Source organism: Heteronotia binoei, chromosome 14 (genome assembly GCF_032191835.1).
Source record: "Heteronotia binoei isolate CCM8104 ecotype False Entrance Well chromosome 14, APGP_CSIRO_Hbin_v1, whole genome shotgun sequence".
Taxonomy (NCBI): Eukaryota; Metazoa; Chordata; class Lepidosauria; order Squamata; family Gekkonidae; genus Heteronotia; species Heteronotia binoei.
The window spans coordinates 63571146-63594406 of record NC_083236.1 but is presented as its reverse complement, the minus strand read 5'-3'; positions in this window follow the sequence as shown (position 1 = coordinate 63594406).

The window sequence follows — 23261 nt, the reverse complement described above, 5'->3', positions numbered from 1 at the left end:
CTGGCTCCTCCCCAAAAGTCCCCAGATATTTCTTGAATTGGACCTGGCAACCCTAGGCAACCCAACAGAGCATCAAAGGCCAAAGCCTTCCCCTGCTGCTGGTATTCAGAGGTTTGCTCCCTGTGGATATGGATTGGGAACTCCCTTTGGTTCCCATGGCTAGTAGCCATTGATAGACTTTTCCTCCGTGAATCCATCCAACCCCCTTTTAAAGCCATCTATGCTTCAGACCATCACTACCAACCCTGGCAGCGAATCCTACAATTTAATTGCTTGTTGAGTAAACCGTTTCCCAGAGTAGCTGTGTTGCTCTGCAGTAGAAGAGATAGATTCAAGTCCAGGAGCAGCCGGCTATCCTGATCTCGTCAGATTTCGGAAGCTAAGCAGAGTTGACCATGGCTAGTGTTTGGATGGGAGACCACCAAGGAAGTTCTGGGCTGCTTTGCAGAGATAGGCAATGGCCAAACACCTCTGGCCTTGGAAACCTGAAGGCTTCACCTTGAGTCAGTGATGGCACTTTCCACCATAGGCTTTCCAATCCCAAGGTCCCAGCAGGGGATCCCTCGGTTTAGCAGGCTCCTTCCCGCTCCCAGTCAGCTGGCTGGTGGGGGAAGCCCCTCTCCCACAGCCACCATATGCCTTTCCCCTCAGAAGGCTTAGAAGACACATGGGAAAGGCTTTCTTTTTGAAGGATGTATGTGCCTTTAAATCTCCAGAGCCAGACTGAATGGGGGCTGGTGAGCCTGCAGAACAACATGGCTATTGTGAGAAAGGGAAGGGAAGCAGCTCAGTTCCTCCATTTGTTTTACAGTCCCTTCAGAAGTCGTTTGCACAGTAAAAGAGAGAAAACTTCTGGTTTCCTTGTGTTAGCCTGAAGAACTTGGTTGATTATGCAGCATTTAACAACTCTCAGGGTGAGTAAATTGCCTCAGTGAGACTACAAAGTGTGTGCTTCCAAACTGTGTTCATTTTGTCTGCTTTGTATGTGTGTGTGTGTGTGTGTGTGAGAGAGAGAGAGGAAGTAGAAATGAGGACTGTGTTCAGGAGAATTGCAACACTGTATTTTTATTTATTTGTTTTAGAGAATGAGAAATTCTCCAGGCTCTGCCCCCAAAGTCTCATGGCCCCACCCCCAAAGTCCCCAGGTATTTTCTGAATTAGATTTGGCAACCCTATTCCACCAGCAGCACCTTAGAGACCGACAAGATTTTGGGGGTATCAGGTTCTGAAATTGAAAGCTCCTTTGGTCAAGTATCTGACAACAGGTATATAACAAAGGGAGTTTTGACTCTCGAAAAATTTCTACCCTGCAAACCTTATTGGTCTCTAAACCGCTACTGGATTTTAATTAGCTTATTAAGTAAAGTATTTACTAACACTTTGATGTGCAATATTATTTAAAAAGGGGACTAGTTTTGGATGCCTGTCTTAGGTGAGAAAAGCAGAAAGCCATTCTGGACCATTTTGGAGGTGACCAGCAGATGTCTCTATTAGACTCACATGCATCATCTGAGATTATGTTTCCTCCATTGCAGCGGCATTCTGTCTCTAGGCTGGCAAGGGTTTTCTTGCGCACTCATTTAACATTGCGGTTTGGATTCCACTTTCAGCAGTAGGTAGGTTTTCTCTCCACCCACCTTCTGGCCAAAACCGTATCACAATTGTGACAATCAAGTGATCATTCGTAGGAGAATTGCTGTTTCCTGGCATAAAGCCTGATGTTAAAGATGTAATGACGGACTGGTAGTTTCAGGGTTTGCAGAGAGATTATCCAAAGAGCAAGTGAAATGTATTGAAAGCGAAGCAGTGTGATTAAATGGGTCTATTTTATTCAAGGAATTACAAACCCCTGCGCCAAAAAGCAACATCACTGTGCTTTGTGCTGTGTAGTACATCAAGTCCTATGAAGAAAGGTTGAAGGAGCTGGGCATGTTTAGCCTGGAGAGGAGGCGGCCGAGAGGCGATATGATCACCATCTTCAAATACTTGAAGGGCTCTCCTATAGAGGATGGCGTGGAATTGTTTTCTGTGGCCCCGGAAGGTAGGACCACAACCAGTGGGTTGAAATTAAATCAAAAGAGTTTCCGGCTCAACATTAGGAAGAACTTCCTGACCGTTTAGAGTGGTTCCTCAGTGGAACAGGCTTCCATGGGAGGTGGTGGGCTCTCCTTCCTTGGAGGTTTTGAAACCGAGGCTAGATGGCCATCTGACAGTGATGAGGATCCTGTGAATTTAGGGGGAGGTGTTTGTGAGTTTCCTATATTGTGCAGGGGGTTGGACTAGTCGACCCTGGAGGTCCTTCCCAACTCTATAATTCTATGTGCAACATCCCTGACTGAGTGATGTCACCCAGAAGTGATGTTATCATATCGGAGGCATCTCGGAATGCCCCCTAAATCCCCCCTGCCAGCACAATAAGGGGACCTAGCAATCCTATGTCCATGGGCACCACGCCGCCTGCTCACACCTTTCTCAGTACCTATCAAGTATTAGAAAGTGGGTGGGGCCAGGTGGGACTTTTGCCCAGGAAGACGTCTGATTGGCCACTGGAGATTTGACTGGCTGTGCAGTTGTTTTTTTAAGTTGCTTTGGCAGTAGCCACAATCGCAGTACCAGGATCTTCATTTTGTGACTGAAGGTAATCTGTGACAGCCATTTTGTGGCTGGCTCCACCTCCTAATGCAGCCATTTTGTGGCAGCCTTTTTTGAGCCAGAATTTTAAAGGTGCTCACAAACTCAAAAAAGATTGCGGACCCCTGGGTTAGACTAAGGCCATGTCTGCCTAAGGCCAGGATTTTTCTGATGATACAAGGTGGAGATGGTACATATGGTGCTTATAGGAACAGAACAAAAGCCATGTTGGATCAGGCCAATGGCTCATCCAGTCCAACACTCTGTGTCACAGAAGAACATAAGAGAAGCCATGTTGGATCAGGCCAGTGGCCCATCCAGTCCAACACTCTGTGTCACAGAAGAACATAAGAGAGGCCATGTTGGATCAGGCCAGTGGCCCATCCAGCAACACTCTGTGTCACATAAGAACATAAGAGAAGCCATATAGGATCAGGCCAATGGCCCATCCAGTCCAACACTCTGTGTCACAGAAGAACATAAGAGAAGCCATGTTGGATCAGGCCAATGGCCCATCCAGTCCAACACTCTGTGTCACAGAAGAACATAAGAGAAGACATGTTGGATCAGGCCAATGGCCCATCCAGTCCAACACTGTGTGTCACAGAAGAACATAAGAGAAGCCATATAGGATCAGGCCAATGGCCCATCCAGTCCAACACTGTGTGTCACAGAAGAACATAAGAGAAGCCATATAGGATCAGGCCAATGGCCCATCCAGTCCAACACTGTGTGTCGTACAGTGGCCAAAACCCAGATGCCATCAGGAACTCTGCTAGTGGGGCTCTGAGCTTCTTGGAAAAAAGAACAGATAAAAATCTGAAAATCAAAATGAGAGCCTTCAGAGCATATTTAGATTGTCCTTCCTCTGCTGCTGCCACCACTAACCAATCGCAATATTTCACTCACAATTTAGGAGGAAAGGTCAGCAATAGCTATGCAGGTTTCAATGCCATCACCTCTCTTTCGAACGTAAGCACCGGTACCTGAAATTATTTACCGTATCTTGCTGCTGCCTTCTTTTGTGATTGGCATCGCAGTATATCAACTGGTTTTGTTGCTTTGCTGGTACGGAGCAGTCCTTAACTGCCGACAAATTCCAGTCAACTCTGGCAACTGCGGGCAGATGCAAGATTTCACAAAAGCACCTAAATTCAAGATTATGCTCCTGCATGGTAGGAAGATTTGTCAAGCTCTCTGTCTCTGTGTCTCTCTGTCTCTGTCTCTGTATCTGTCTCTCTCCCTGTCTCTGTCTCTCTCAAGATTTTACAGGAAAAGAACCTTCCAAATTGGTTTTGACACAACTGAATAAACATTAGAGACATCTGAGCAGGCCTCGGTCGCTTAATGTTGAACATATTGTTGGATATCAGGATCTGTATGTGCGTCTTTGTGTCTTTCCCCTTCAGAGAAAACACCTGAAACCGCGTCTGTGTTACTTCTGCACTCATATTCAGAATATTTCATGTCCCTAATTACTGAGAAAATGACATTGACTGCCAAAGTAACCATGCTGCCATGCTTTCCGGCACCTGATGCCGCCGCGATGCAGGGAGAAATTGCTTGTGTTGCGTTTGAACCTGAAGTCCCAGTTTGAAATCAACATCTGAGCTTCTTTCTCGAATGTCTTCTTTTTCTCACCAAGATCCATTTCGGAGCTTACCTCAGTTTGGGGGGATTGTTTACCTTTGACAGTGAAGTTTGAAATGAGAGTTAATCACACTGAAGAGCTCCTTTCCTCAAACAAATTATATATTTACATACAATTCTCTAATTGCTTAAAGTATGTCGCTTTCCAAATGTGGCACCTGCGATGGGATTGCTGTTAATTTAGATATAACAAGATAAACGGCGGCGTTCTATATTGTAAAAAAAAAAAAAAAAAGCACGAGAGGTGAGATTTCTTGAGGAGGATTCATTCAACGTTACTGAAGAGGAGGGGGAATGAAAGGCAGTGAGATTTTTGCAAGGTCTTTGACTTGCCTTGACTGAAAATCTGGAGCTATCCATGTGGCACGGTGGGCCGCAGCCTTTTTGAGCCTGTGGATACCTTAGGAATTCTGACAGACCATGGGTGGGCACAGTTTAGGGTTGCCAGCCCCCACCTCCCGGCTACCAGCAGCGGGCAGGCAGTTACAAAATGGCTGCCACAAAATGCCCACTGCAGGAGGCAGAACCAGAAGAAGAGATTGGATTTTGACCTCGCCCTTCACTTCCCAAAGGAGTCTCAGAGAAGCTTACAAGGTTTGATTCCCCACTAACCAGGTTTGATTCCCCACTCCTCCACTTGCAGTTGCTGGAATGGCCTTGAGTCAGCCATAGCTGGAATGGCCTTGAGTCAGTCATAGCCATAGAGTTGTCCTTGAAAGGGAGGCTTCTGGGAGAGCTTTCTCAGCCCCACCTACTTCACAGGGCATCTGTTGTGGGGGAAGAAGATAAATTTATTTATTATTTATTTATTTATTTATTAATTTCATTTATATCCCGCCCTCCCCCACCTTGGCAGGCTGAGGGCGGCTAACAACAATCCATAAAAACACACCATAATAAATAAAACATTAGAATTACAATATAGAACAATAAAACATTAAAATAAAAACCAGTCTAGTAAATACAATTATACTGCGGTATAGATCTTTAGGCCGCATTGGCGGATCTTTAATTACCATTTTTCTTAGCAGTCCAAATATGCTGATTTAAAAAGGATGGTCTTGCAGGCCCTGCGGAACTGTTCAAGGCTCCGCAGGGCCCGCACCTCCTCGGGGAGTCGGTTCCATAGGGTAGGGGCCGCGATCGAAAAGGCCCGTGCTCTGGTACTCTGATATTTAACTTCCTTCGGCCCAGGGATAGTCATTAGGTTTTTCCCCGTTGACCTCAGTGCTCTCTGGGGTTCATATTGTGAGCCACTCTGAGACTCTGATTCAGAGAGAAGGGTGGAGTATCTATCTATCTATCTATCTATCTATCTATCTATCTATCTATCTATCTATCTATCTATCTATCTATCTATCTATCTATCTATCTATCTATCTATCTATCTATCTATCTATCTATCTATCTATCTATCTATCTATCTATCTATCCCTCCCTCCCTCCCTCCCTCCCTCCCTCCCTCCCTCCCCCTTCTCCTCCTCCTCCTCCCAGATTGGTGCAGTGGTTAAGAACATAGACTCCAATCTGGGAGAACCAGATTTGATTCTTCACTCCTCCACATGAAGCTGCTGGTATAAACTTGTGTCAGTCCTCTGCTGCCAACAGGAACAGCTCCCACTGCCCCCCCCCTCCCCAGCACCAAGAATACAGAGCACCACTGCCCCTGGCAAGGAGTTCCATCTAAACCTTGTGGCTAATAGCCACTGATGGACCTCTGCTCCAGATGCTTATCCAATCCCCTCTTGAAGCTGGCTATGCTTGTAGCCACCACCACCTCCTGAGGCAGTGAATTCCATTTGTTAATCACCCTTTGGGTGAAGAAGGACCTCACCCTCAGCTTGAGACCCTGGAGAGTTGCTGCCAGTTCTAACCCAACTGCTTAGCCATTTCTAAGCAGTTCTAACCTGACTGCTTAGCCATTTCATCGAGTGTCCATGAGTCCTTGCATTGCAAGAAGGGGGAAAAGTACTTCTTTCTCTACCTTCTCTATCCCAGCTTTATCTCTAGCTGTCCCTCTGGAGAAAATGGCTGCTTTGGAGGGTGGATTCGATGGCATTTTACCCTGCTAATGCCCCTCCCATCACCAAAATCTCTCCTCCTCGGGCTCTACCACCCAAATCTCCAGGCGACTGCCAGAGCTGGCAATTCCATCTTCACTTATTGAAATCGTGTTTAGGTATTTTGGAAGCTGCGCCGCGTCCCCGGCGAGGAGAAAAGCAAGGTGAAAACTCACCAGTCGAGAAGAAGAGCAAAAAAGAATGGAAAGCCGCATGGAGTCAAAGAACATTAAAAAAAAAATTCCAGCCAGTTCTGATCAATTGCGACGCCGAGCCAATCATCCCGGCACACATGAATGTCGAGACAGACGTGTTAACAGAGATTCAGAACAATTCCGTTAGTTTGGCAGGAGTGACTGGTTTTGAAGTAAAACTCGAGAGACGCCCTCGAAAGACGCCGGCTTGCCTCGCAAAGGCCTGACATTATCTACGAGCAAACAGGTGGCCCTAGAAGTCCAAGAAGCTGCCAAGTAGACGTCTCCGCCAGGCCATCGCCAGCCCTTCTGGGGAATGTTTATTATGCTGCGTTTTTTTCTGAGCGGGTCTTGGTGAGGCGCGGCCAGGAAGCAGCGGTTCTGCCAAAGGATGAAATAACTCGTCTCCCCCTCTTGGAAGAACTACGCTGAAACACTTGATCATGTTCAGGGACGTCGAACTCATTTGTTATGAGGGACGGATCAGACAGAAATGAGACCTTGTCGGGCCGGGCCATGTGCGTACCTATTTAAGATTAGGTAGCTGAGATATAAACTTTATAAAGGACACTGTCGAGGGACAGCAGCTCAGTGGTTGAGCATCTGCTTGGTAAGCAGAAGGTCCCAGGTTCAATCCCTGGCATCTCCAACTAAAAAGGGTCCAGGCAAGTAGGTGTGAAAAACCTCAGCTTGAGACCCTGGAGAGCCGCTGCCAGTCTGAATAGACAATACTGACTTTGATGGACCAAAGGTCTGATTCAGTAGAAGGCAGCTTCATATGTTCTGTTATTAGAGGAGGGATGGTGGCTCAGTGGTAGAGCATCTGCTCGATAAGCAGAAGGTCCCAGGTTCAATCCCCAGCATCTCCAACTAAAAAGGGCCCAGGCAAATAGGCATGAAAAACCTCCGCTTGAGACCCTGGAGAGCCGCTGCCAGTCTGAGTAGACAAGACTGACTTTGATGGACCGAGGGTCTGATTCAGTATAAGACAGCTTCATATATTCATATGTCTAAGGGGAGGGATGGTGGCTCAGTGGTAGAGCATCTGCTTGGGAAGCAGAATGTCCCAGGTTCAGTCCCCGGCATCTCCAACTAAAAAGGGTCCAGGCAAGTAGGCGTGAAAAACCTCAGCTTGAGACCCTGGGGAGTCGCTGCCAGTCTGAGTAGACAATACTGACTTTGACGGACTGAAGGTCTGATTCAGTAGAAGGCAGCTTCATATGGTCACAGGAAAGGAAAGGTCCCTTGTGCAAGCACCAGTCGTTCCCAACTCTGGGGTGACGTTGCTTTCACAAAGTTTTCACAGCAGGTTTTGTACGGGGTGGTTTGCCATTGCCTTCCCCAGTCTTTTACACTTCCCCCCCAGCAGGCTGGGTACTCATTTTACCGATCTCGGAAGGATGGAAGGCTGAGTCAACCTTGGGTCGGCTACTTGAACCAGCTTTCGCTGGGAGAGAACTCAGGTCGTGAGCTTAGAGTTCAGATCACAGTACAGCAGTACTGCTGCTTTGCCACTCTGCCAAGCACATTTAAAAAAACTTAAAATAAAACATGCTTAAAACATTAGCACTCATTGATCTTAAAGGTGCTTTCCTTGTATCTCTCCCATGGAATCCAAGGAACTGGGCAAAGAAAGCTCTGGCTCTTTTCTTCCTTCCCCAGGGGACCAGGAGGGGGAGGAGCCTCAGCCAATAGAAGGAAGAGAGGCTTGGCTCAGTTGCTCTGCTGGGTGATTGAGAGAGCCTGGCAAAGCAAGCTTTCCTTCCTCCCCAAGGGAGGAGCCTCAGCCAATGGAGAAAACAGAGGCTTCTCTCTGTAGCTCCTGTGCGATTGAGCAAGCCTGGCAAAGCAAGCTGTGATGCAGAAGGAAGCAAGAGAGAGGGGGAAGGAAGCAGAGGACAGCCAGTTGCTCGAGGCCCTGAGAGGAGCCCTCCAGGGGCCTGATTTAGCCCCCAGGCTGCATGTTTGACACCCCTGTTTTACGTAATCCTCATTGGCCTGACTGCATCAACCTATTACAAAGGGCCAAGTGCATCCCTGACTGCTGTGGAAATAGCGGCTCGTCAATTGCCCACGCAATCCTAGACATGCAACGTTGGTTGCACAGACTTGTGGGGACTTGGGTTACCGTTCTACAGGTGGCAACTGGTAGACCTCCTGCTTTTACCATTGATCTCCAGATGATCAAGATCAGTTTCCCTGGAAAAGAAATGGCTGCTTTGGAGGTAGGGTTGCCAATCCCCAGGTGGGGGCAGGGGATCCCCCATTTTGGAGGCCCTCCCCCTGCTTCAAGGTCGTCAGAAAGCGGGGGAAGGGGAAGGAAACGTCTGCTGGGAACTCTATTATTCTCTAGGGAGATTTATTCCCATAGAAAATCATGGAGAATTGATCTGGGGCTCTGTGGGAGCTGTTTTTTGGGGTAGAGGCACCAAATTTTCAGTATAGCATCTAGTGTCTCTCCCCAAAATATCCCTCAAGTTTCAAAAACATTGGACCAGGGGGTCCAATTCTATGAGCCTCAAAAGAAGGTGCCCATATCCTTCCTTATTTCCTATGGAAGGAAGGAAGGAATTGAAAAGATGTGCCGTCCCTTTAAATGTGATGGCCAGAACTCCCTTTGGAGTTCAATAGTGCTTATCACAGCCTTGATCTTGGCTCCAACCCTAATGTCTCCTGGCTCCACCCCCAAAGTCTCCTGGCTCCACCCCCAAATTCCCCAGATATTTCTTGATTTGGACTTGGCAACCCTATTTGGAGGGTGGACGCTATGGCATTATACTCACTGAAGTCCCTCCCCTCCCCAAAACCCGCCCTCCTCAGGCTCCACCCACAAAAGATCCAGGATTTCCCAACCCAGAACTGGAAACTCGTTGGGGCTCGGTATAGAAAAGCCTGGCACACCTGAGTAGGTTGCCAGGTCCCCTGCTAGAATTCCACCCCTGGGCCACACACCCCTGATGTAGCCAATCCTCCAAGAGCTTACAAAAAAGAGCCTTGTAAGCTCTTGACGGATTGGCTACATCGGGAGGGTGTGGCCTAATACACAAAGGAGCTCCTGCTAGAATTCCACCCCTGGACCACACACCCCTGATGTAGCCAATCCTCCAAGAGCATACAAAAAACAGCCTTGTAAGCTCTTGACGGATTGGCTACATCGGGAGGGTGTGGCCTAATACACAAAGGAGCTCCTGCTAGAATTCCACCCCTGGGCCACACACCCCTGATGTAGCCAATCCTCCAAGAGCATACAAAAAACAGCCTTGTAAGCTCTTGACGGATTGGCTACATCGGGAGGGTGTGGCCTAATACACAAAGGAGCTCCTGCTAGAATTCCACCCCTGGGCCACACACCCCTGATGTAGCCAATCCTCCAAGAGCATACAAAAAACAGCCTTGTAAGCTCTTGAAGGATTGGCTACATCGGGAGGGTGTGGCCTAATACACAAAGGCGCTCCTGCTAGAATTCCACCCCTGCTTCCATCCAAGTACTAAGCAGGGCTGACCCTGTTTAGCTTCCAAGATCTGATGAGATTGGGCTAGCCAGAGCCATCCAGGTCAGGGCCATTAAAGACGAGCAATATTTTATTCCCCCATAAATGTCTGCAGGGGAAGGTTTGCTGCTTCCTAAGCATCTGAAGATACGTCAGTGTCAGGGCCCTGGGCTTCCTTGGAGGCCTATTATCTGAATGCTAACCCGGGCTGACCCTGCTGAGCTGCCAAGATTTGATGAGATAAGGCTAGCCCTGGCCATCCAGGTCAGGAAAAGAAAATGCTAATAGTTGTGTGTGTGTGTCTTTGTGTGTGTGAGGGTTGCCAAGTCCAATTCAAGAAATATCTGGGGGCAATAGGAGTAGAGCCAGGAGACTTTGGGGGTGGAGCCAGGAACAAGAGTGTGACAAGCATCATTGAACTCCAAGGGAGTTCTGGCCATCACATTTCAAGGGACTATACTCCTTTTAAACATCTTCCCTCCATTGGAAATAATGAAGGGCAGGGGCACCTTCTTTGAGGACTCATAGAGTTAGACCCCCACGTCCAATCCTTTGAAAATTGGAGGGTATTTTGGGGAGAGGAACTAGATGCTATGCTGCAAATTTGGTGTTTCTACTTCAAATAACGGGCCCCCCAGAGCCCCAGATACCCATGGATCAATTCTCCATGGCTTCCCTCCATTTGGAATAACAAAGGATAGGGGAGACCTTCTTTGAGGACTCACAGGGTGTTTTCGCACTTACCTTTTACTGGCGCGAGTACCCTCCTCACGCCGGCGGATCTGCAGTGATTTCGCACTAGAAGCGCCGGCGCAGCCCATTGCGCCGGCTACTTCCGTCGCTAAGCCAGCGCAAACGTTTTCCTGCTTCTTGGCGGTTTCCGTTTGCGCTGGCTTAGCGACGGAAGTAGCCGGCGCAATGGGCTGCGCCGGCGCTTCTAGTGCGAAATCACTGCAGATCCGCCGGCGTGAGGAGGGTACTCGCGCCAGTAAAAGGTAAGTGCGAAAACACCCACAGAGTTAGACCCCCACGTCCAATCCTTTTGAAACTTGGAGGGTATTCTGGGGAGAGGAACTGGATGCTATGCTGCAAATTTGGTGCTTCTACTTCAAATAACAGCCCCCCCAGAGCCCCAGATACCCATGGATCAATTCTCCATGGCTTCCCTCCATTTGGAATAATGAAGGATAGGGGAGACCTTATTTGAGGACTCATAGAGTTAGACCCCCACGTCCAATCCTTTTGAAACTTGGAGGGTATTTTGGGGAGAGGAGCTGGATGCTATGCTGCAAATTTGGTGCTTCTACTTCAAACAACACCCCCCCCCCCGAGCCCCAGATACCCATGGATCAATTCTCCATGGCTTCTCTCCATTTGGGATAATGAAGGATAGGGGCACCATCTACTGGAGCTCATAGAATCGGACCCCTTGGTCCAATCTTTTTGAAACTTGGAGAGTGTCTTGAGGAGAGGCATCAGATGTTATGCTGAACATTTGGTGCCTCTACCTCAAAAAACAGCCCTCCCCAGAGCCACAGATTAATTCGTCATTATCCCCTATGGCAGTCGGCTTCCATAGGGAATAATGGAGTGCCCAGCAGACATTTCCCTCCCCTCCCCTTGCTTTCTGATGACCCTGAAGCGAGGGGAGGGCCTCCAAACCAGGGGATCCCCTGCCCCCACCTAGGGATTGGCAACCCTTGTGTGTGTGTGTTTAAAATAAGCTGCAATGTAAGTTTCAACGTTCAGGGGTGGTGTTTTTAACATCTTGGGGGTGTATTGAAGCCAGCCAGCGTGTCTCTATATTTCTGTAATTCCGTGTTTCCATAATTCAATAAATGCAGGCTGTTTCTGCCATTTCCACAAGTGGTAATTACCCGGAGATGCAATCAACAGGTCCCCTTTCAGTGTCTCCGGGAACAGCCAACCGTCAAAGGACTTCAGATGCAAACGAATTCAAAGGTACGCCCACACGTCCCTCACTTCTCAGATTGAGCTCCTTTATTATTACTGGGCTTTTGTTTTTGAAGAAGGAAAAAAAGCTGAAATGGAAAAAGGTCTCAAGGTGGCAACAAGAATAATTAGAAGAAAGTAGGGCAAAGTGGATTTACCAGGGGAAAAAAAAAAGAGATTTAAAAGCTTGCTGTTGTTATTCTCATAGGGGGCGGGGAAGGACAATGGCATGGGAACAGAGTGAAACAGTGAAAAAGCTTACGATGAATGGCCCGGAGTGAGTAATCTTATTGATTCTGATCAATAATACGAGGATGCAGGGGTTTTAATCAATAGCGACTGATTTCGGAGCAGGAACTCCTTTGCATATTAGGCCACGCACCCTTGCTGTAGCCAATCCTCCAAGAGCGTACAGGGCTCTTAGTACAGGACCTTCTGTAAACTCCAGGAGCATTGGCTACATCAGGGGTATGTGGCCTAATATGCAAAGGAGTTCCTGCTACAAAAAAAGCCCTACATACTTATTGCTAATGTCGCTGAAGAAATAGACTAGCTGCTTGGATAGCCTTTTGAGCATTGGTTCGAGAATCGTTGAAGTATTATGATCAAAGGAAGTTGGTGTCGAAACACGTGATTCTATCTAGGAAATGTGTTATCAATCATACTTCAATCCAGTCCTTGAGTCCTTCCTGCTCGGCGACACTGTTGGTATCTTTTGGAGAACAACGGAACTTTATTTCATGTGAAATCACTGCACTACAACACTGTTGTTGAGGAAGTCTTTTGTACAACAAGCCTAACGCATGAAAGAAGAGGTCAACGTAGCAAACAAGAACTTTGTTTAAGGCGTTTTGACTCGGTGGACTTTTTGTGTTCTTACGTTTTCAATGCTTTGTATATTTAAAATGTAATTTTGTACAACGTTTTGGGTTTAAGTACTTTAACTGTATTTCCTTCACACTGAGAGAGTGTATGTAAGGAAGTTTATGAAGTAAAATTACTAGAGCAAACATTAAGCTTCAGGAAAAGATTTTGATAAGAGTTCTTTTGAAACTTCTTGTGAGTAAAATTGTTAGGACACAGGTATCTCCAGATTACCTACCTGGAAGCTGGCAACTTTGTTCTGAACTTCTCTACCACTGAATTTTGTCTCCAGCCAAACCAACTTGTCCATGGGCATGCTGATCTTCTATTGCCGCCTCTGTGTTTTCTTTTCTCTAACATATTCTGATGCCACCCCTTCTAATGAGCTCCAAGGTGGTATGTGGTACTCGTATGTTAGTGAGGTAGGTAGGGCTGAGAGAGCTCTCACAAAAGCTGCCCTTTCAAGGACAGCTCTGCAAGAGTGATGGCTGACCCAAGGCCATCCCAGCAGGTGCAAGTGGAGGAGTGGGGAATCAAACCCGGTTCTCCCAGATAAGAGTCCGTGCACTTAACCCCTACACCAAACAGGTATGATAACTTCAGTTTAGTCACCCTTTCTTCAAAGGATAGGCGTTCCACTCCCATGTCCCCCCCCAAGAAAAACCTGAATTCAGAGGAACTGATATTCAGGACAGAGCAGATTTCCAGGAAAATAAGAGAATGCAATCTCTATTTCTAAACGGTGAAATCTCCCATCAGAACAGCAAAAGGGCATAGGTACATGTCTCATAAGAACATAAGAGAAGCCATGTTGGATCAGGCCAATGGCCCATCCAGTCTGTATCACACAGTGGCCAATAATTTATATATATATATACACACACACACTGTGGCTAATAGTCACTGATGGACCTCTGCTCCATATTTTTATCTAACCCCCCCTTGAAGCTGGCTATGTCTGTAGCTGCCACCACCTCTTGTGGCAGTGAATTCCACATGTTAATCACCCTTTGGGTGAAGAAGAACCTCCTTTTATCCGTTCTAACCCGACTGCTCAGCAATTTCATGGAATGCCCACGAGTTCTTGTATTGTGAGAAAGGGAGAAAAGGACTTCTTTCCCTACCTTCTCCATCCCATGCATAATGTTGTAAACCTCTATCATGTCACTCCACAGTCGACGTTTCTCCAAGCTAAAGAGCCCCAAGCGTTTTAACCTTTCTTCATAGGGAAAGTGCTCCAAGCCTGTAATCATTCTAGTTGCCCTTTTCTGCACTTTTTCCTATGCTATAATATCCATTTTGAGGTGCGGTGACCAGAATTGCACACAGTATTCCAAATCGATTTATACAGGGGCATTATGATACCGGCTGATTTGTTTTCAATTCCCTTTCTCTCTCTCTCTCTCTCTGATTTTTAAAACCTCCATGTAACGATTCCATATGGCTGCCATTATGCAATTTTTATTTTTAGCTGTTTTGGGCTTTGAGTGTCATATTGGAAATGACCCATACTGCCTCCCTTCCCTAGACATTATGTTCGGGGCAGGGACTGGGGCTCCATTCCAGTGGAGTCAGATGGTAGAAACGAACAGGCAGCCAACAAAAGCTTCACGTCTCTGGGGCCGTATCTGTCCTTCTTCCCGGAAGGTCTTTTCGCTTTGCTTCCCAGACCCTGATGCTGCCAACGCAGCTCATGTCCTGCCTGACCTTGACCGTCGTTGTGTTAATGATGGCAACCCCCTTGCATTACATCTGGAAAGAACTGTGCACGTGATGGACGACGATGATCGATGCACAGCTTCATTTACTTCTGAAAACAGGGCTGCCCGTCCCCAGGTGGGTTTGGACTCTTCACAAGGAACCCTTTCTATACCACAGCCTGGATCTTCTATTTTTGGAGTGTTTCGGCATTGATGGTTATGCATAAGGCTTTAACAGCCCCGTGGCGCAGAGTGGTAAAGCTGCAGTACTGCAGTCGGAGCCCTCTGCTCACGACCTGAGTTCGATCCCGGCGGAAGCTGGTTCAGGTAGCTGGCTCCAGGTTGACTCAGCTTTCCATCCTTCCGAGGTCGGTCAAATGAGTCCCCAGCTTGCTGGGGGGAAAGTGTAGATGACTGGGGAAGGCAACGGCAAACCACCCTGTAAAAGGTCTGCCATGAAAACATGAAAGCAACGTCACCCCAGAGTCGGAAACGAATGGTGCTTGCACAGGAGACTACCTTTGTATAAGACTTTGATCATGGGCGTGGTCAGTGTTCTCACTTCCGATATGCAGGGCTTTTTTTGTAACAAGAACTCCTTTGCCTATTAGGCCACACGCCCCTGATGTAGCCAATCCTCCAAGAGCTTACAGGGCTGTTAGGACAGGGCCTACTGTATGCTCCAGGAGGATTGGCTACATCAGGGGTGTGTGGCCTAATATGCAAAGGAGGTCCTGCTAGAATTCCTTACAGGGCTCTTCGTACAGACCCTACTGAAAGCTCCAGGAGGATTGGCTACATCAGGGGGGTGGGGCCTAATATGCAAAGGAGGTCCTGCTAGAATTCCTTACAGGGCTCTTCGTACAGGGCCTACTGTATGCTCCAGGAGGATTGGCTACATCAGGGGTGTGTGGCCTAATATGCAAAGGAGGTCCTGCTAGAATTCCTTACAGGGCTCTTCGTACAGACCCTACTGAAAGCTCCAGGAGGATTGGCTACATCAGGGGGGTGGGGCCTAATATGCAAAGGAGGTCCTGCTAGAATTCCTTACAGGGCTCTTCGTACAGGGCCTACTGTATGCTCCAGGAGGATTGGCTACATCAGGGGTGTGTGGCCTAATAGGCAAAGGAGTTCCTGCTACAAAAAAAGCCCTGCCGATATGTGATTACATTCATTATGAGTTTGTATATTTTCTATAAACTTTATAAATTTTTGGTAAGTGTTTATTAATTGAGGCTGGTTTTTCACGGAGGCCTGCCTGCCTTTTTTTCCTGCTCCAATTTTCTGTGTTACTCTGCTTGGTTGCCTTAATCCCCAGGTGGGGGCATGGAATCCCCAGGTTTGGAGGCTCTCCCCCCACTTCAGGGTCATCAGAAAGCGGGGGGGGGGGATGTCTGCTATTTCCTGTGAAGATTGATTCCCATAGGATACAATGGAAAATTGATCTGTGGTTATCCGAGGCTCTGGTGGGGGGCTATTTTTTTTTAGCTAGAGGCACCAAATTTGCAGCATAGCATCCAGTGCCTCTCTTCAAAACACCCTCCAAAAGTTTCAAAAAGATTGCACCAGGGGGTCCAATTCTATGAGCCTTAAAAGACGGTGCCCCTATCCTTCATTATTTCTAGTAGAGGGAAGGTATTTAAAAGGTGTGCGGTTTCTTTCAATGTGAAGGCCAGAACCCCCTTTGGAGTTCAGTTATGCTTGTCACAACTTTGCTCCTGGCTCCACCCCCAAAGTCTCCTGGCTCCATCCCCAAAGTCCCCAGATATTTCTTGAATTGAATCCGGCGACCCTATCTGAAAATAATGCCATGACTGAGCTTTGCATTTGCGAGGTCGCCTTAGGGTTGCCAAGTCCAATTCAAGAAATATCTGGGGACTTTGGGGGTGGAGCCAGGAGACTTTGGGGGTGGAGCCAGGAGACATTAGGTGTGGAGCCAAGATCAAGGCTGTGACAAGCATAATCGAACTCCAAAGGGAGTTCTGGCCATCACCTTTAAAGGGACGGCACACCTTTTCAATGCCTTCCTTCCATAGGAAATCATGAAGGATAGGGGCACCTTCTTTTGGGGCTCATAGAATTGGACCCCCTGGTCCAATCTTTTTGAAACTTGGGGGGTATTTTGGGGAGAGGCACTAAATGCTATACTGAAAATTTGGTGCCTCTACCCCTAAAAACGGCCCCCCCAGAGCACCAGATACCCGCAGATCAATTCTCCATGATTTTCTATGGGAATAAATCTCCATAGGGAATAACAGAGTTCCCAGCAGACATTTCCCTCCCCTCCCCCCGCTTTCTGATGACCCTGAAGCGGGGAGAGGGCCTCCAAACCGGGGGATCCCCTGCCCCTACCTGGGGATTGGCAACCCTAGGCCGCCTTCCCTGGACGCCACATCACTGAAAGTTAAAGGCCGATAACTCCCCCCCCCCCCCCGCTGACCCCAACTCTCACCTCTTTTACAGTGGACTACCCCCTTCCTGCTTTCCCTGCCCACCTCTGTGAAACCCCCAGGCCACAAACATCAGCTGGCATCAGCAGCCCAGGCACGGCGTCCCTTTTGTGCTTCCGCGCGGCTTCCCTTTTTCATTTCGCAGCCGCTTTCCAACCCACTGAATTGGCAACCTGCTTTTCTCTCTCTTGTCACCAGCAATCGTGGGACAGTCAGGCAGAAGGGTGCATTTTCCTGATAACCGTCCAGGCAGTAGCAATAAACCTCGCCTCCCCGATGAAAAGGGGGCTCGCATCTTTTATTTGTTCTCCGTCAATCTGGCGCCCGGTTTTTCCTCGGGGGGAATGGCAGTGGACGTCAAATTTACATGGCTGGGTGTTTACCTAAAATAAAATACATCACGTCACCCCTGATCCTTCTGCTAGATCAGAGATACGTTATCCACTGTTTAGAACAACTGCTGAACTCCACCAAGCTCTTTCTTTCACACTTTGAAACCATTTTTCATCTCACACCAAACCCAGAAAATTACTTGGTTTCTTTCTGGAAAGGCTCTGTTCACGGAGGTGGCAACTGATCTGTTAAGACGGGGTGCAGATAATAACACTCTAATTTCCCCCTGTGGCTTTGGTTTCTTGTGCAGACGCTTTGTATGCTCGGCCTGTTTTAGGGTTGCCAGTTTCCAGGTGGCAGCTGGAGACCTGAAATTAAACGCAAATCAACCGACAGAGATGGGGTCTTCTGGAAGAAATGACCGCTTTGGAAGTTGGCCTTTATGGCATTATGCCCTGCTGATATGTCCAAATATATTGAGTTTTGGAGTGTCACCATGCAATGTGTTTGGTGTGATGATGTCACTTCCATATGATGTCATTGCAGTGATGCTGGCACACAGGATGATGTCACCCTACCCAGTTTGGTGTAGTGGTTAAGATATTGGATTTATATCCCGCCCTCCACTCTGAAGAGTCTCAGAGCAGATCACAATCTCCTTTACCTTCCTCCCCCACAACAGGCACCCTGTGAGGTAGATGAAGATATTGGATTTATATCCCGCCCTCCACTCCAAAGAGTCTCAAAGCGGATCACAATCTCCTTTACCTTCCTCCCCCACAACAGGCACCCTGTGAGGTAGATGAAGATATTGGATTTATATCCCGCCCTCCACTCCGAAGAGCCTCAGAGCGGCTCACAATCTCCTTTACCTTCCTCCCCCACAACAGGCACCCTGTGAGGTAGATGAAGATATTGGATTTATATCCCGCCCTCCACTCCGAAGAGTCTCAGAGTGGCTCACAATCTCCTTTACCTTCCTCCCCCACAACAGACACCCTGTGAGGTAGATGAAGATATTGGATTTATATCCTGCCCTCTACTCCGAAGAGTCTCAGAGCGGCTCACAATCTCCTTTCCTTTCCTCCCCCACAACAGACACCCTGGGAGGTGGGTGGGGCCGAGAGGGCTCTCACAGCAGCTGCCGTTTCAAGGACAACCTTTGCCAGAGTTATGGCTGACCCAAGGCCATTCCAGCAGCTGCGAGTAGAAGAGTGGGGAATCAAACCCGGTTCTCCCAGATAAGAGTCCGCACACTTCACCATTACACCAAACTGGCTCTCAGGAGACAGACACCCTGTGAGGTGAGTGGGGCTGAGAGGGCTCTCACAGCAGCTGCCCTTTCACGGACAACCTCTGCCAGAGCTATGGCTGACCCAAGGCCATCCCAGCAGGTGCAAGTGGAGGAGTGGGGAATCAAACCCATTTCTCCCAGATAAGAGTCCACACACTTCACCACCACACCAAACTGGCTCTCAACATCATGACTATCTGTTAAGAGTGTTTTGCTGACAAATTTCATAGTGTGAGAATGTCTGCTTTGTAACAATTTTATGTTTTGAACTTATCTCACGCCAGACTTAGGCGTGCATGTAACGGCTAACCGCTTCTCGGTATATACTCACTCACTTGCAACCAGGGTTCCCTCGACACTGAGTGAGCGTGAGCTAGCTCACAGATTTTTAGTCCCCAGCTCACACATTTTTGTCTTTGCTCAGGAAGGAAGGCCCCAGAGCACGCTCATTGATGCAGCGGTTCACAACTTTAATGCCAGTAGCTCACAAAGCAGAATTATTGCTCACAGAATTTTTGCTCTGCAGTTTAGAGGGAACATTGCTGGCAACCTGCCTTAATTTTGTCACTGGCTCTGCCAGTGGTACTATCCTCATAGAATCATAGAGTTGGAAGGGACCTCTAGGGTCATCTAGTCCAACCCCCTGCACAATGCCGGAAACTCACAAATACCTACCCCTAAATTCACAGGATCCCCATTGCTGTGAGATGGCCATCTAGCCTCTGTTTAAAAACCTCCAAGGAAGGAGAGCCCACCACCTCCCATGGAAGCCTGTTCCACTGAGGAACCGCTCTAACCGTCAGGGAGTTCTTCCTGATGTTGAGCCAGAAACTCTTTTGATTTAATTTCAACCCATTGGTTCTAGTCCTACCTTCTGGGGCCACAGAAAACAATTCCACACCATCACCTATAGGACAGCCCTTCAAGTCCGTGAATATGGTGATCCTATCACCTCTCAGCCGCCTCCTCTACAGGCTAAACATGCCCAGCTCCTTCAACCTTTCCTCATAGGTCCTGGTCTCCAGAGTCCTCACCATCTTTGTCGCCCTCCTCTGGACCCGTTCCAGCTTGTCTATATCCTTCTTAAAATGCGGTGCCCAAAACTGAACACAGTACTCCAGGTGAGGTCTTAGCAGAGCAGAGTAAAGCGACACCATCACATCACATGATCTGGACACTATACTTCTGTTGATACAGCCCAAAATTGCATTTGCCTTTTTAGCCACCGCATCACCCTGTTGACTCATGTTCAGCTTATGATCCACCAAGACCCCTAGATCCTTTTCGCACATACTACTGCTAAGACAAGTCTCCCCCATTCTATAACCATGCATTGGATTTTTCCTACCTAAATGCAGAACTTTACATTTATCCCTGTTAAAATTCCTGTTACTGGTTTTAGCCCAGTTTTCCAGCCTGTCAAGGACATCCTGTATCCTGTGTCTGTCTTCTTCTGTGTTTGCAGCCCCTCCCAATTTAGTATCATCTGCAAATTTAATAAGCATTCCCTCTATTCCTTCATCGTGTCTTACAATAGAAACTAATCCTGATGAAATGGAGAGTTGTTATTGTTGAAGATAGTCGTAGACCTGTCAGGGGTCTGAGGAGGGTGGGGTTTGGGGAGGGGTCTCAGTGAGGTATAAACCATAGAGTCCACCAGCCATTTTCTCCAGGTGCATTAATCTCTGTCACTTGGAGATCAGTTGTAATCCCAAGAGATCTCCAGTCACCACCCGAAGGCTCGCCACTCCATCTGGAGACCAGCTGTCATTCTGGGAGAATGCCACAACTCACCCGGGGCTTGTCAACCATACGGGCAGCTGTTTTAACTTACCAGTCCAACTCCTTGCATTTTGGTGTAGTGGTTTAGTGTAGTGGTTAAGTGTGCAGACTCTTATCTGGGAGAACCGAGTTTGATTCTCCGCTCCTCCACTTGCACCTGCTGGAATGGCCTTGGGTCAGCCATAGCTCTGGCAGAGGTTGGCCTTGAAAGGGTGGTTGAAAGAGCCAGTTTGGTGTAGTGGTTAAGTGTGTGGACTCTTATCTGGGAGAACCGAGTTTGATTCCCCGCTCTTCCACTTGCAGCTGCTGGAATGGCCTTGGGTCAGCCATAGCTCTCGCATGAGTTGTCCTTGAAAGGGCAGCTGCTGGGAGAGCTCTCTCAGCCCCACCCACCTCACTGGGTGTTTTTTGAGGGGGGAGAAGATAAAAGAGATTGTAAGCCGCTCGGAGTCTCTGATTCAGAGAGAAGGGCGGGGTATAAATCTGCAGTCTTCTTTATTCTGCTCCCACTTGAAACTGCTGGCTGGTATCCGACGCAATGCCAGGCTTATATTTAAGCCCTGTTGCTTTGAATTGAGACCAGCAATCAATACACTTTTGCAGCCATTGCTTAAAGGAAACACACACACAATGATTTAGAGTGCAGGTATGTGTTTTGTTGTGCTCCTTTTTTACTCCCATGAGAGTTGGACCTTCTGGGGATTTTGGATAAATGCCTACCTTTGAGGGGAACTTAAATGAGCAAGGTTTTGGAACGCTAACCTGAAAGAGTCTCAGGCCCGGAGACACAGTCCTGTGTAATCCATCTTGCTCCTTGAACAAGGTTATGGTTTGCTTTTGCTTACCAGCAGCCAAAGGTGACTAAATCTGAAAAATTGCTTGATCTTTGGCTGTGGGTGGTAGGTGGGCGGAGGGGAGGGAATGATGAAGAATTATGAGCCAGGTCAGAGTTACCTTTCTGTGGGAAATCGCTTCAGAGGTTTTCTCTTTTGGTGTGTCCCCCCCACCCCCCCCAAAAAAGAGATCTACAACGGTAATATTTCTTGCATGTCAGTTCCGGCCCCCTTGGGTTAATACATTCCGCAGTCTTGTTGTTTACTTCTCATTAAGCTAAATGTTTTATGCAAATCATCTGACATAAAGCCAGACGACCAATCTAGAAAGGCTGTAATTCCATCTGATGAGTTCATTCAAATGAAATCTGTACTTAATTTCCATAATTATGCTTCCCCATTCTCATAATGCGAACTGATTGCTACGAAAACACAAAATAACTCAAATGCATTTAGATTTTTAAAATATGAAAATGATAAGTCCCTTTGGGCACGGGAATTATGTTTTACAAACAGGGTTCCCCTCCGCCCAGCCCCCGATTTTCAGGATGTCTCTTTCTTCCTCCCCCTCCCCCATGCTCAAGAAGATGTCTTTATTTAAGGCTGTGTCGGAAAAAAATTGGAGTCCGGTGAAACTTTCCCATACATTCTTTTCTGATTTGAGGCAGGAAGCTGAGCGGAAGGAAGGGAGCGGGGCGGAATCTTTCCGTAACACGCACCATTATATTAATGGGTAATATTCAGGAACGTAAAGACTGCAATCTTTATAGCGGCATAGCTTAAACAAACATCAAAGTGGGGAGGGGGAAGCTGCCATTTAAACTTAAAACTTAAGTATTTCCTTCATTGGAAAAGCAAACTAATTAGGGTTTGTAGAATCTTTCGGGCTCAAGTGCCGTGTTCTACTGGAGAAAGTTTTCCTTCCAGACGTTTCGTTCTCAGCTGCGGAGAACATCCTCAGTGGCGTTGCAGCCGGAGCAGGCGCTCTGACCTTCTTGGCTGCTGTGCATTGAGTGGGGCCAGGGCTGCTGGAGAGCTGCTATTTCTAGGCTGGAGGGGGTGTGATGAAAGGGCAATTGGTTTGTGGATGTGCCCATTGTTTGGTGGGGCTTCCTGGAAGGGTAGTGATAAGGAAACTGGCTGTTGAATGTGACCATTGTTCTGTGTTAATTGCTGGGAGGGTTGGAAGGGGTTTGAAGATAAGGAAGATGGTTGTTGACTGTGCTGATTGTTCTGTGGAATTTGCTGCTTGTTCTGAGACTTTCTGCAATTTATAGTCTGCAGGGTGTTTTGCAGAGCTGGGCACATCTGGGCACAATGGGCACATCCACAAACCAATTGCCCTTTCATCACACCCCCTCCAGCCTAGAAATAGCAGCTCTCCAGCAGCCCTGGCCCCACTCAATGCACAGCAGCCAAGAAGGCCAGAGCGCCTGCTCTGGCTGCAACGCCACTGAGGATGTTCTCCGCAGCTGAGAATGAAACGTCTGGAAGGAAAACTTTCTCCAGTAGAACACGGCACTTGAGCCCGAAAGATTCTACAAACCCTAATGATGTTACCAGCCAGGAAAACCTGAAATCTTTGACAAACTAATTAGGTTCTGCATTAGCCTAAGAGCAGAAGGAAACCAATGCACTTCCTTAAAACTGGACTCATGCAGGGCTGCCTCTATATTGTCTGGCACCCTACGCAAGACTAACTTCTGGCACCCCCTCCCTGGACGGGAGGCACATGGGGGGGGCGTGCTCAATTCGGTGCCCCTAGAAGGTTAGCACCCTAGGCAATCCCCTATTTTGCCTTGTGGCCCTGGATTCTTGGAAAGGGTGGCTGCTCCTGTCTGTGGTATTGCAGCCTCGCTGTGTTTTCAGTCCCTCACAGCTTGCCGTCTGTAATTGTTGTAAGTGATGCGCTCAGACAAAACCAAACCAAACCAAAAGCACCTGGCTTGCCTGTTCTCTGGAGTCAAGTGCCCTATGCTTTTGAGCAGGACACCCCCAACGTGGTGCCCGCTGGCCCTTTCTTGAT